General features: G+C 26.3%; 1 protein-coding gene across 1 annotated transcript in view; it reads left to right on the forward strand.

Annotated features, from left to right (window-relative positions):
• The first annotated feature begins 1,268 nt into the window (after positions 1-1,268).
• LOC112596181 overlaps positions 1,269-15,681 on the forward strand; it is an 83,916-nt gene continuing 69,503 nt past the window's right edge. Inside the window, exon 1 of the mRNA XM_025341673.1 lies at positions 1,269-1,339. The gene's annotated coding sequence lies outside the window, so the exon portion shown is untranslated. The remainder of the gene's footprint in view (positions 1,340-15,681) is intronic.

Raw genomic sequence — 15,681 nt, forward strand, 5'->3', positions numbered from 1 at the left:
GCAATATTTTTAATATTGTAATTATTTAATTATTAATGTTTATAGATTTAGACATATATTATTTTTAATTCCTTATTAAAAAATATTCTTTAATTGGGTTTTATACCAGTACATAACAATGTTGTTGAAGCACCATAATGTAAATACTAAATATTATCGTTTATGGGAGAACAGCCAATCGACACACACTCACACACACACACACACACACACACACACACACACACACACACACACACACACACAAACACTCGCCAGCCATTATTTAGGTAATCACTAGGGCCCGGATTCCAATGCAAAATGCATCATTTTTTTATTAATCCTAGACAATGCTTTCCAAGTTTATAATTTGATTCATGTAACAGAGACTTCAAAGGTGAAATTTTTATTTTGCATTTTTTTACTTTTTTTTGCATATTTCAATATTTTTTCATTTTTAGCATTTTTGGGTCATTTTGTTGGTTTTTAATGCATATGTGTTCAATATACTATACAAATTTAGCCAATTCAAAATATTATCTAAAAAAAAAATTATTCGATTCAGTTTTTATCTTATTGTTCAATGCAGTTCTCAAAATTTAGTAAGTACAATAGGCTATTACTTAGAATTTAATTTTTAATATATACGTATTTTGGTATGTTTAGAATGAATAATATTTCTCCAGAACGACCAAAATACATACGAGTCAACTTCAATCAAATGTTCAGTTTTTTTTTTAATAAAATAATAAAAAATAATTAAATCTTATTTATTAATTACAAATTGTATAAAAAATATATGTCATTTTTAAAGTCATATTTTCATTTTTAAGGTCATTTTTGTAGAAAAATGCATTTTTTTTAAGGGCATTTTTGGCTATTTTTTAGAGCATATTTGTATGGTTTTAAGTGCATTTAAATCCGTGCCCTAGTAATTACTATGCAAATTTATCAGCACGTTATATTATGTAGCCGTTGCGTCGGCTGTGCGATACGTATTAATTAGCACGGCCGCCGTAAATTTTTATTTTCTGCCATACGTTCGTCGCGCAAAGACCAAACGACAGTTATTATATCATATTATTTTTTATTATATTTTGTTGCGCAAATCGCCTTTTTCTATTATACTATTTTATTCTATTGCGTGTGTGCTAATTTCCATATTGTTATTATTATTTATTTATTAACTTTATTATTAATTATTATATCGTGTGCGCTAATCGCCAACCTTTTATATATATATTTAAATATTTTTATACGTTTTTATATTTATTTTGCTTGTTTTATTTGTTGTGTGTGAAATTTATTGATTATTATAGTCATATTTAGGACCAGCTGGCCAGTCTGCGCTCCACAAATTGTAAGTTTTTATTATTACAATTATAATTATATTATTTATTAAATTTTTATACTTTTGAGCCAAAAGGGCCAAATATCATTATTATTATATTTATATTATAGCTCTAATAGGTACCTATATTGTTTTTATATTTGATATTATTTTATATTGTAGGGCCAAAAGGGCCGTAGTTATATTATTATCATTACCATTATTATTATATTGTTGGGCTAAAAGGGCCATATATCATACTATTTATTCTGCCTAGCCATAAGGGCCCTGCATGCATAATTTTTGAGTATTATCTATTTTTTATATTGTAGCTCTAATAGCTACTTGTATTGTTTTTTATATTTATTATATTATATTATTTTTATAATTGTATTATTATTAAATATATAGGTATTGTAGCTCTAATAGCTACTGCTTACTTGTATTGTTTTTATACTTCATATTATTATTGTTACCATTTATTTATATTGAGTTACCTGAGTCCCCTAGTTTTTAGTTTACACACATACATATATATTATATACACACACATACACACATCACCCACACACTAGCACTCACAGGATTTGCTCGGCGAACCTGTCCACCTCCTGTTGAGTGCTATACACATATACACAAATTTACAAAGGTCGGTCGGTGTGTTAGTAAAGTTAAGCGCGAAGTATTTTGGTAACCGGGCGCACGGCCTAATATTGTCCGTTCCCGGCCCGCACAAATGTACACAAACGTTTTTCATATTTTATTTCATTGGCTAGATAGTACTCATTGGCTAGATTACTAACAATCGACCATACGATAAACGTAAATGACAATAAATTATGTACCTATATAATAAAAAAATCGTGTTATTTTCTAGTTGAAATTAACCAACATTCAAAATTCAAATTGCATACAAAATATAATGTAGATATATAATTGTTGTGACTAGTACTATAGTCTTGAGAAAACTCTGTGACCTAAAACAAATATTATATCAAAGTTGACAATCTATAATTAAAAATAATTTATAATTGATAGATTATTACGATATTATCATATATATTATTATTAAGGTTCTCTCGTATTAAGTAACCACGATTTAATGATACGAGGAAATAATATTTTATTTATTATTCGTGAACTAATAAATCAAAAACATGAGTTTTATACGTACACTACATTTTGTCACTACTGCAGTTGTTTAGCAGCACATTGTTGACCAGTCAACACGTCACTTTTTGTTTATACACAGCATTTTTTTTTTTTTTTTTTTTTGACAATTTTCATGTTAGTTATGATTTACTGGCGGCTAACATAATATAATTGTTGTGTCCATGTACCTAGATTCTAGCTCACCATAAAGCTTAATATTGACTTTTATTACTTCTTCGTATTTAAGTTGAGATGTTATAGTCGTGTAAATAATCATAATTCAGAACAGTGATATGCATTAAATTATGTCTTAAACCATATCGTTTATGTGGTTCTTGTATTCAAATACTAAGCACTTAATGACTGTAATTTTTTTTTTTTTCAACAACTATAAAAATAAAAATATAAAATGTCTATATATCGTTTAGAGAAAGTAGAAATATTTTGAAAGTAACAACATAGAAAGTGATAGCATTATATTATTTCGTGAAAATGTTCAGTTTCTACAGTTCTTTGTCAAAAATCTTTGAGGAAAAATAGTTAAAATTTAATACACCTAAAAAATATAATTTTTCACGTAAGTAATTTTTTTTTTTTTTTTTTGCCAAATAGGTTGGAAAACTTAATACGAATCTTGCAATAAATTTTAAATCTTAAATATAAAAATTCTTATTGAAAAATATTGTTTAATTGAGTTTTACATATTAATATAACAGTACATGCCAATGTACAGAAATGTTTTTCACGATTTTATTTCATTGGGCTAACATTTAACCATATAATTAACGTAAATGGAAATGGAAATAATATACGAATAGTTATATTATACTTAATAGCTATAAAATAATTAAAATCTCATTATGTTCTTATAGTGTTCTACTTGAAATCGACCAACATACAAAACTCAAATTGAATACAAAATATAATGTAGATATTATAATCATTATTGTGACTAATACAATGGTCTTGAGAAAACTGTGCTATTTAAGTAGTATAATAGAAAGGACAAAAGTCGACAAACTATAGTTAAAAATAATCTATTTTTGATAACTAAATACAATATAATTTTATACTATTAAGATTCTCTCGTTAAAATCTATATAGTGTAAGTAAATATGATTAAATTATACGAGGAAATAACATTTTCTGTATTATTCGTGAACAAATTTAATACATAAGTTTTATACGGACTTAGTCTTTACTGTAGCTATTTATAGTAGTTTTTTTCGATACTTAACAAATTTTTTTTTTTTTGTTTAATTAATAATTATACACGGCAATATTATTTTTTAATAATTTATTTCTAAATTATGATTCACTCGAAAGTAATTTAATGGTTGTATCCACGTATCTAGCTCACACTAAAGCTTAATATTGACTTTCATTACCTTCTATTATTTAAGTTGATGTATTACCATATAAATTATCATAACTCAGAACACTAGTAAATATTAACTCATGTATTGTACTATGGTTTGATTATTGTAAATTTTAAATATTTTAAATATTTGAGTTTAAAAGTAAATAAATGCACCTATTGTTAAAATTAATTTATAATTAAAGAAATATTCAAAACAGATTATTATTTACGTTTTTAAAAATCGAGCTTTAGAGTCTTTAAAAAAGTATTTCTTACTTCTCTACATAATAATTGTCTTCTTTGTTTTTATTTCATGTTTAATATGCTACTTAAGTATTATTTGATTTTTAAGTGTATCAAATTTGAGTGTAAATGAGTATGAATAATACTGTTAATTAACATCTCAAGTGGTTAGTTGAATTATTTTTGCCGAAAACTTTGTATTTGAAAATATCATTGTGCAAATAAAATATTATAATACACATAACAACTTCAATTTCATAATTGTTAACATTAAAAAAAAAACCCATAGTCATTATTTAATCGTATAAATATTTAATTTCGTTCGAACTCGAACTTCAAGTGTCTTTAAAAAATCTTCCACTTATGTACTTAAAATTTATAAAATTCAGGACTTTATACTGAAGTTATTTGTTGTTAATGGAAAATATTAAATTTAATTTTCAAGCTTTTTAACGGACAAATTAAATATTTTTTACCAAAATGTAAAAACAAAACTAACCAAATAGTAATAATAAATAACTCAAAAGTATCAAACAATATTTAAATTCATACTATATGTAAAATGTCAATTTAAACGTTTGGTACACATTTAAGTACCTTTAATTAATCTTTTTTGTGTTAAACCTAAAAGTCAAAATTAATTTTGTCAAAAATAGATTTTGCGTAAAGATTTATGTTTATCTTTTCTTTATTATTTTTTATTCTGTTTATTCATATAGTATTTTGAAAAGTACTAACTTAATTAGATCAATTTTGCCATTAGATACCTATCACTCTTAAGTTAAGAGTGATAGGTATCTATGGTATCTATCGGTGCTCGACTTGGACGGGAACGCATGGGAACTCAGCTCCTATACTAGCTTTTGATTTTAATTAGCGTTACCATTCTACATTTTCCCAAAAGAATGCACGGGTACGCACTACGCAATATAAAATATAAATGACAACGAACATTCGTACGGCTTACTATAAACATTCTTAATTAATTTAAATTTGAATATGCATAGTTCAATTTTTACCACGAATTAAGATACACATGAGATATATTATATAAGAGATATTTTTTTTTTCGATTATTAAGTACACAATCTGTAAAATTAGTTTTACCACAAGAACAATATAATTATGTGCTATAGAATAAAATATATGTGTCATATGACATGAAAACTGTTTAATATCTCGAATTCTAGGGATATAGATATTCCTATCTTTCTCAGTGATAATTTAATTGTCGAAGTTTCTATTTTTAAAATGTCAACAATTTCTAAATCATTAAAAATATTGATTATTATCAAAGCTGATAAATCATAAATCCATAGGTATTTATTAGTCGTCAACAGTCTGTTTTTATTTTAACAAATAGAGCAACCATTCGTTATTTTAAGATTACGTAAACGAGTTATGACTTATGACTATGATTGTTGATCACTGTCCACTGACTAGTAAAGTATAATACAGCTTCTAATATTTTAATTTACATTGATTAATAATTAATATTCTTGAATTTATATAATTTTTCTATATTGGTGTTAAATATTAATTCTATAATAATAATAATAATAATAATAATAATAATGGATAAATTTGTTATAAAAATAAAAGCAAAACCATAAAAAAATATTGACCAAGAAGTAAGTAATTTATTATTTGTATTTATTTTTCTAGTTGTAACAGTTTCAATCTGTTAAACTTTATAAACATATTTGGTCAGCTAAATGCTTAATGTAAATAATATAAGTAAGTTTATAGGTAGGTGCTATACTACACAAGTATAAAGTTTTAAATAACTTGAAAAGTATGGCATCTAGACACTTAGTTGAACAGATTTTATAAAATAACTTAAAGTTAAAAAAAAAATTAACTAATGGAGTCACAAATTTAAAAAAAATAAGCTTAATAACTTGGTTTTAAATTTGCAACTAGTTAATGTCCACCTTTGCCTTTTACAGGTAATATTTTATACAATTAATAAATACAACATACAAAATGTATACTAATTTATATTTATAGGATTATCAAAATGTGTGTAAAGATAGTTCTTGTTCTCTCGTAAACCCTGTAAGTATTTCACAATTGTTTTGATTATCTATTATTTTTTAATATTCAGGTAATATATTATGTTCTTGTAATAGTTAAATGCTAAAAATCAAAATATATTTTAGGTGTTTCTTACACCACATTTTGTTGAAGAAGTTGAGATTAATTTTCAAATAGAACATAATGTAAGTAACCTATTGATACCTTAATTGCTACACATTATTTTCCTTCATTAAAGAAATATAATATTTTATTTTTCCTAATAAATAACAATTTTAATTTTATTTCTTTTATATATAAATTGCATTTACATATGATTTTTAAATATTGAATTTTTTTTATTGTTATAAGATGCTAAAATATCCAATAAAATCTCAAAAAATAAAAGTATAAAAAATACTTGACCACAATGCTAAGATGAAAAACAGATAAAATATTTTACTGATGAATATCCTTGGATTTTTTTTAATAAAAACAATCTTGGCTGTGAAGTTTGTAAAAAAGGCAACTTAAATTTAAGCAAAACGAATGGAACTCATTTTGCTAAAGAGTGGATCAAAGGTGAAATTTGTGCTGTTGGACCAGATATTAAAAAACAACAAGCAAATCTAAGAAAGAAAATTTTATTGCATAAAACTTCAAATGCTCATTTATGTATGGAAAGAATTATTCATAAAAGCAAATTTGATGATGTCCCAGAGCATATTAAAAAATTATCTAAAGCTGAAATAGAAACTACAGAAAAAGTGTTTAGAATTGCATATTGTATTGCTAAAAATCAACACCCTTTTTCTGATCATCCAAAACTCATTGACCTCCAAATCTATAATGACCTTAATATGGGACGAATCTTACAAAGTGATAAGCCGTGTTCTAATATAGTTGATCACATTGCTATTGAAATAAGAAAAAAAAGTTTGTAGTGAGATTATTCACCAACAAAGAAAACTGTGTGTTATAGTAGACGAATCAAAGCTATGCTAGTAATATGTTTAGAACTACTATTGGTGAGGAATTAATAACTTTCTTTTTAGATTTGGTAGAATTAAGTGCAACATTTGCTGAAGAAATAAAAAATGCAATTATTACAAAACTATTTTATTATGGAATGACTAATGATTTTCTCAAAAAAATTTGATTGCATTTGTCAGTGTTGGTACGTCAACTATGTTAGGAAGAAAAGTTGGTGTAAGTACAAAGTAACAAAGTTGCAGAGTATGTACCCAAGTTTAATTGTATGGCATTGTTTAAATCACCGTCTTGAATTGGCAGTTTACGACACATTGAAAGAAATTAATGGGACAACCAATTTTCAATCATTTATTGAAAATTTGTATGCTTTGTATCATAACTCACCAAAAAATATGACCGAACTTAAGGAATGCGCTTCATCGTTAGAACAATAACTGCTTCACATTGGAAAAATTTTTACTATTATGTGGGTGGCATCGAGTGAAAAAACAATTAAAGCAGTGTGGAACAATTTTATTATACTGCATTAAATGCACATTTTTCTAAGTCGTCTGTTGATAGTTCTAAAAATTCAAAATATAGATCTAAGTATTCGGGACTTCAAAAAACCTTAGCATCAAAGGAATTTATAACTAATTTGGGTAATTAAATTAATTTTTTCACTTTTTTATATTTTGTTATTCTGTTTTTTTTTTTTTTAAGATAAATATTTTAAGAATAACTTTAAATTAATTGTTTTTAACATATTTCATCTCTTATTAGTAATTACTAGAATAATAATTAACAACACTACAAATATTTATGTTATAGGTATAATATATGATGCTATTAGTGAGCTAGCAGATTTATCATTGATACTACGAAATAGATGTTTGAGTATAGCTGAGGCCAACAAATGTATTCTTCGTACTATTAGAATTTTTGAATCTATGATAGATCATCATGGTCCAAAAAACTGAAGAAGCTTCAAATGCATGTGGAGATGAACAGTTGATGTTTAAAAATGTTAAATTATCTAATAATAAGGTAATACCTAAAATTATACCATCTCAATTTTCCCGAAGTCTTGCCAACAATTTACAAAGTAGACTCTTCACCATGCAAGCATCACATGTAGGTACACATGACAATAATTTGTTCAAAAATCAGTACAATATTCTACTTGCTGACTTAGACATCTTAGATCCTAAGAGATGGCCTGATAAATTTGATTTTCAACATGGTGATGTCAGTCTACGACGTTTAAGCTAAACAGTTTCAAGTTGACGAAATATCATCAGTATGTGGTTTTCGGGAGTTCAACGAAATTAAAGACCATTCTAATATTTATGATTTAAAACCTCTATTAACTGTAGTTAATACAGTAGCTATTTCTTTATGTGAATGTGAACGTACGTTTATTGCAATGAACAACATTCTTACACCTAAAAGAATTGCGTTGTCTTCAAAGCATTTATCTTTATTGCTATTTATAAACTGCGTTGGACCTCCTGTAAAATTATTTATACCAAGTCCATATGTGCATGCTTCGATAAGTAATGAACGAAGAATTGCTGATGAAGTGTGTTGCCCAAAAAGAATAAATAAAGATATTAATGTATCTTACATGTCATTATTGACTTTTTTTAGGTCTTGAGTTTTACACATTAAATTTTGTCTTTTTTTTTCAACATAATCTGACCAGTCCAATTTATCAAAGTTATTTGTTAAAAATATAAAAATTGCATCTTGTTATAAATATTTATAAAATTATATATTTTTAATTAAGGTTTTTGTTGTTAACTTATAATTAACATACTGTTATAATGTTATTACTATTTATTTGGTATTAAAAATTTATTAGGTACCTATATAATATATATTAGTTTTATTAATATTTATTTCGTTATGTACTTATATGTTTTTTAATTGAATTTCCTACCTATAATAATTTTTTTATTTAATATAACTAGGAAAAAGTTATTAAATTAATTAGTTAAGTTAGTTATTAAAAGTAATTAAAAGTGATTAAAAAATGTAAATATATTGACACATAGTCAAAAATAATAAGTATTAGGAATTATTTATTTTAAAATATAATGGTAGAAATTAAGGGGGTGTGAGGGCAAAGCCCCCATGGGTTAGTGTTAAATAAAAGTTTGACTGGAACGCTGTTTTTTTTAATTTCTATTTGGGTTCCCATTCTTTCACTTTACCAATTTGAGCACTGCAGTCTTAACGTTGAAGATCAAAGTACTTTGTTTACTAAAAATACATATAACACAATACACAATGACAATTGACTACAACAGATCATTGTAAAGTCAGTATATCGCTCAGCTTCTCAGAATTTAAAAAGATATGTAATTATGACAAATACATTTAACTTTACTAGCATGCTATGTAATGATTTTTTTAAAGATAATATGAAAAGTCAATATTGTTTTTCCGTGTATGAAGAATTGAAAATTAAATTAATATGATGATATAGACCTATAGTACTTACACATTTTCATGGAGTTTACCAAAAAAAAAACATAGATAAACATAATGAAATATTAAAATGATATAGAGTACAAAATACATATTCAAATATAACTCAAATACATTAGGTTAATAACTAAGCTTCATACCTAATCGTATACTTTATCTAATAATTATTCAGGTACAGATCAAGAGTAATATCTGAGGGAGGGGCCCCTGGATCCAAGCCTGTCTAATATTATGGTTACAGTAAATATCGAGATCCATAATATAATATAATAAAAACACATAATGTACAAAGTTAGTTAATGTATATATAAACAATAAACATATAATGTCATTGAATATTTATCATGATTATAAATAGTTAGGTACTTACTTATATTATATTTACCTTGCTATAATTTGTACTTAATTATCTTTAGTCATCATTTTATGGTTAGATTCAATATTAACCAAATTTAATCATTTTAAAATCATTGAATCAAGATAAAAAAATCTGTTATTATCATTGAAAATTGTGTGTATTAAACGAATACAATTGTCATTCACTTTTATAAACGTAAAGCGCAAAGGTAGGAGAGTTAATGAAAATATTTAACTCAAGTTTAGTTTAGTTAAAAGAGCACAAGATCGATAAGTTGGATGTTAATCGTTAACAAATAATAAATTTAACTCGATAAGTTAACATTTAATAAAGCAAAAAAAATACCAACTTAACTTAATTTAAAAAAAGTTAATCTATTTTATTTTAATTAGTATGTAAATTACATAGAAAATGACTACCTATGTCTTTCTAATTTACTAAATCATAAAAAACAATTTTATTGAATTTTATCATAATGCACATTGTACAGTGTAATTACCCTTTTACGTTGCATGATATATTATTTTTTCATATAATATAACAATTGAAGGTCATAAAACATTAAAACAATAAATTTATGATTCATTATTTTATTAAAATAATTTCTAATATCAATTGCAAAAAGCTGAGTTATTTCAACTATCAATTAAACTCCTCAAGTTCATAAGTTGATTAGAAAATAAACTAACTAGTCGAGTTAAAAAGTTAAAAAAAAATTAACTCTCTGACTTAGCTTTAACTTTTTAAATAGTTAATACTCACCTTTGTGTAAACGTGCGTTTATTAATTTTTTTTTTTTTTTTTGAAATCTATCAAATGTATTTTGAAAATTTACATTTCATGTTATATTTTCTTTTGTAAATACATTTAAGAATATTTTAGATGATAATAATTTATATTTGAAATTTTAAAACAAGACATCTCATATATTTTTCCTTTTTTCTAAGCTACATAATTTAAAAATTCAAACTTAGAGCTGCATTTATTTAAAAGTGTCTTATAATATTCATTTATATTAGTTACTATACTAGAAAAAAATAAATATATTCAAACAATTTTTTTTTCCAATGCTGAACTTGGTTATATTAGGCATGTATTTTCTTCTTTAAGATTTAATAGATTTATACATTTATATTTATAATATTTTTGATTACAACAGATGTGTTTTGTTCAGTTACCTCAACAATATATTAAAATTTAACTTCATATCTTTGATTTAAATATAACTCCAGTACTATTTATATTTTAAGTTTGTTTTTTCACTAAGCATTTTTAATTTGAATTATTTATAAGCCCTCCATAGTCTAATAGTATAAAATTATTTACAAGATCTTTGAATTAATTTTGTAATAATTGTTTAATTAATTTAATTAACATAAAACTGTTAAAATGTTTTATGATATATTTACATAATTATTTTTACTAATTTTATTTATTTTTTTTTTAATTGTTTTATTTTCTAATTGTTTTTCACATTATTTTGTTATTTTTATCTTTCTGATAATTTATAATCTTCATCTATGTTTAAATAATTAGAAATAATATTTTTTAACAGATAATAGATGTAAGTGTGTTAGGAATGGTATATTTAGTCTACTAATATACACTTTTATGAAATCAAAATAAAAATATAATATAATTTTATATAGTTTTTATTAATCATGCAGAACATTATTGCCACAATAATAAATTTCAATATTTTTTTTTAAAAAAAATTACTGTTACTGACTAAATAATCAATATGCAATGGTTGTATAATCTTTACAAATTCATCTTTGGATTTGGTACACTGCAACTTCAATCTAAAATAAAAATAAAACACCATTCAAACACAACTATTGTATTGGTAGAAAAATCAAACAATAAATAAATATAATAATTTTACAATGAAATTTTATATTTTATTTTTTATATTTTTAAGTCAGCAAGAATGATTGCAACATAAAGTTGAATTTATTTTTTATTTTAAAGCATATAACTTACCTTAGTACAAAATGTTGATATTTCTCTGTTGAATAAGTGCCATTCTCTTTCAGCTTTTTCAGTGCCTTCAAACATGATCTTATCAATCTACAAAAAATTTCCCTGCGTGATCTTCTTAATCTATCATCATTCCACCTTGGAGTGTTACAAAGATGTTGCAATGCCATGAAAATATACCATACTACATCATCCCATTGTTCGTTTTCAAAATAGGCATCACAATTAGTAAGGACAAATGACTGGAAAAAGAAATTTAATTATAATATTATAATATCTAAATGTAAAGTTAGAAGTTATTTGCTAAACATTTACATGAAAGACAAATACATGTTTTGAAACTCTGGAGAAAACATCGGAAGACGATTGTGAATCATCCTTTAATACATTGTATATGGTACGTCTTAAATAAGCCAAATGATCGCAGAGATGTTTAAATTTCAGTAACCTAGTGTCCTATTAATTGAACAATATAATTTTGGTTAATTAAATAGAAAAAGAAAATTTAATTATAAATGTTATAATCTAAATATTACATTTGATTGAGCGGGTGGTTTATTTTTAATTTTTGATGCTGCTTTTACTTTGAGAGGTTTGTTTATTTGATCGTTGCACTGCTTGGAATTAGCTGAAGTCTAAAAAAAACGAGTATATTATAACTGATTCACATTAAATAAAACTAAATTGTATGAACACAGCATTGTCGTTAACAGAAAAATTCAACATTAAACTTTTATGAGTTACACCTACTGTTGGTTTTTCATCTTGTACACATTCATTCACCAATTGATTTTTTTCTTGTTTGATAGATTCCATTTTCAATTTGATTCTTTTTATTATTTTGTCAATACAATTTTAAACAATATCAGCTGTAATACAACTGATAAAAAATAAAATTAAAACATTATATAAAAAATAAATTTTAAATTTTCACCCCTCCCTAATCAAAGAGTATAAAAAAATGTTTTCACCACCACACGAGATTGTACTCTAATTCCAATTTTATTATTACTGAAGTATGCAGTCGTAAACAAAAAAAATACGTTTCTGATCGTTATCGGTGGCACGTGCCTAAATGTTTATTTGAAAATGACATCAATGCACAAAAACGATTAGTAACACATTTTTAATCCGAATTAGGGCTAAGATGACTAATGCGCATTAACCATTACATATACATGTTGTGAATAACGATTGAATTATTAATTATAGCATAATTTTCGACATTAAAATATAAAATTCAGTATTTACTTACCAGTTGTATGCACAGGCGACCTTAGGAAACTATAGGGGTAGTCGGGATGACTGTTTTCAAAAAAATGGCAACAGCCAACAACGAACAATGGTGAATAGTATCTCTGGCAGGGGTGGGGAGGCTATAACTCTATGGGACAGAACTGACATCATGTTTACGACACGCGACATACCAGACATACCATCTTAATAAAATTCTTGTATTTCTCTGAAAGGGGCAACACTACATTTGTGATAATATATAATTGACCTAATATAAAAATGTTATAGTGGAATTTTTTAATTGCTGACACGTAGGTACGGTTTACAATTTACGCTTGTACACCTCTATTTGAAATTTCTGTTCGAGTTTATTTAATTATTGCTTGTGAAGTTTTTCCTGTGCATTTTATTGATAATTGTGTTAATTAAGAGGACACCGCACCCGCATCTGTTATCTCTGCCTTACACACAAACAACATAGCGAATTTTCGTTCAGCAGAATCCATTTTGTGTTGTCAGCTTTAGCATTAGAGTAAATTTACCTATTATCAAACTGAAATGTAAGAATTTTATCTAGGCAATGGCATAGGCTTTTGTGAATATTACAGTTTTAAAGCGAGTTATGAACATTTTAAAGTTTCAATATCTTATATGGCTATAACTCAGCATAAAATTAAAATATCAATAAAACACTATGTCATTGCCTAGATAAAATTCTTATCTTTAAGTTTGATAATAGGTCAATTTACTCTAATGTTAAAGCTAATAACATAAAATGGATTCTGTTGAACGAAAATTTGCTATATTGTATGTAAGTAAGACAGAGACAACACATGCGGGTGCGGCGTCCTTTTCAAATACGCCTCCTTATCAGTGTATGATCAATGGATGTGATATTACGCACGATAATAAAAGCGTTCTTGAGCAGCGCACACGCTTGTAACATTTGCGCCGTGACGTAACGTAACGTAACGTAGACGCGTAACAGCAATATATGTGTGGAAGTAAAGGCGTAACAAAAGTTGATACGCGACGAAGTCACATCGCGTTCCACGAGTCGTCGGAAAACTTGAATCGAATCAGGAGATTGTTGCTTGGTAGGGTTACGAATAGGTAGCGAGTCTACGATAAATAATTACGGCGTTTCGTTCCGCGCGAATGTTGCAAGTTTGTACGTAGTTTTGGACATCGCTTCCCGAAGAACAAGTAAATGTGTAATAAATGGGTTGAAAGGACTGGAAACAATAAGAACATGTCGGACAAAACTATTCGACAAACTTTTCAATCTCGTGTTATAAAAAAAAAATTAAAAAAATCAAAAAACGTGAATAGTATAAATAAAATATTATATAAAATTAAGAGTAGTTCATTCGATAATCGATTAACAATGGTATCGACAAATAACTATGTGTCGATTTTCACCGGCAATCGATAGTTTAACAATAGTTTTAATCCACAGACATCCAAACTAGTGGTTCGGTAAAATAACGTAAAATATAAAATACAGATACAGTCAACAAAAAACAATACAAATTTGACACGGGTTGTTTCAGCAATTATTAGATTATCGTATTATCGATGTTATCACACTCAATTGGCTGCAGAAATGGGACAAAATATAGATAATAATATTACGTACAGATACAATACATGTTTTCCCGCGAAGATCCATTCGTTTCAAACGCGCCAAAATGATAGCCCATAATACGTGCGACAGCTTATTCGCAACTTCATAGTTTTCACAGCGGTTTACTGTTTTACTAAGACAACGCCACGCCTGCACATTTTTTCCATTTTAATTTTTTTGGATTATTGTCAATTATCTTCACGAATCATAATGATTTGAATCTAATGGAGAAATATTTTTATGCACATTTCTACATATTTTTACAAAATTTGAAATGTATAGCATAAAAAAGTCAACATTTTTCACTGAAAATTTAAGTAATTAATTATTATAAGTTGTTTAATTTGTGATTATCAAATAAATAATGAAAACATTTTTGCATGTTTTTATGAGTTTTACTTCATATCATATGGCACATATCGACTCAGTCTAGTACCAAAAATAATAAAGCATGGTTTAGTTGTATCTCGTGTTATCTCAGTTTTATATACATATAAGTACCTTTAGTACCTATACAACATAGAACATTTGCGTACAACAGAAGACATTTTATATTGTTAGGTTTAATACTGAAGTTAATTTACCTATAATCAAAACTTAAAATTAAAAATATTTAAGTAACGTCATATGCTTTTATTTATATTTTATTTTTTTTTTTTTTTGGGGGGGGGGGGGTGAAGTGGCCGAGCGGACTAAGGCGGCGGTTGCGTCGCGCACCGTCGCCGGTTCGAATCTCGGTCACGGGCGGCGTCACTCTTCAGGCAGTCACGGTGTCTGTAGAGAGAAGCCGCCGCCCCCCCACCCGGGCATGGCAGAAACCTACGGGTGCCCACTAAAAATTCTGCCAAATAGGCGTCCGAATTAGGCCTTCGGGCCTACTCCCGGACATAAGCGCCATATGCTAAAAAAAAAAAATAATATTTTAATTTTAAACT

This window comes from Melanaphis sacchari, unplaced genomic scaffold, assembly GCF_002803265.2.
Source record: "Melanaphis sacchari strain LSU unplaced genomic scaffold, SCAv2.0 Contig306_pilon_pilon, whole genome shotgun sequence".
NCBI lineage: Eukaryota > Metazoa > Arthropoda > Insecta > Hemiptera > Aphididae > Melanaphis > Melanaphis sacchari.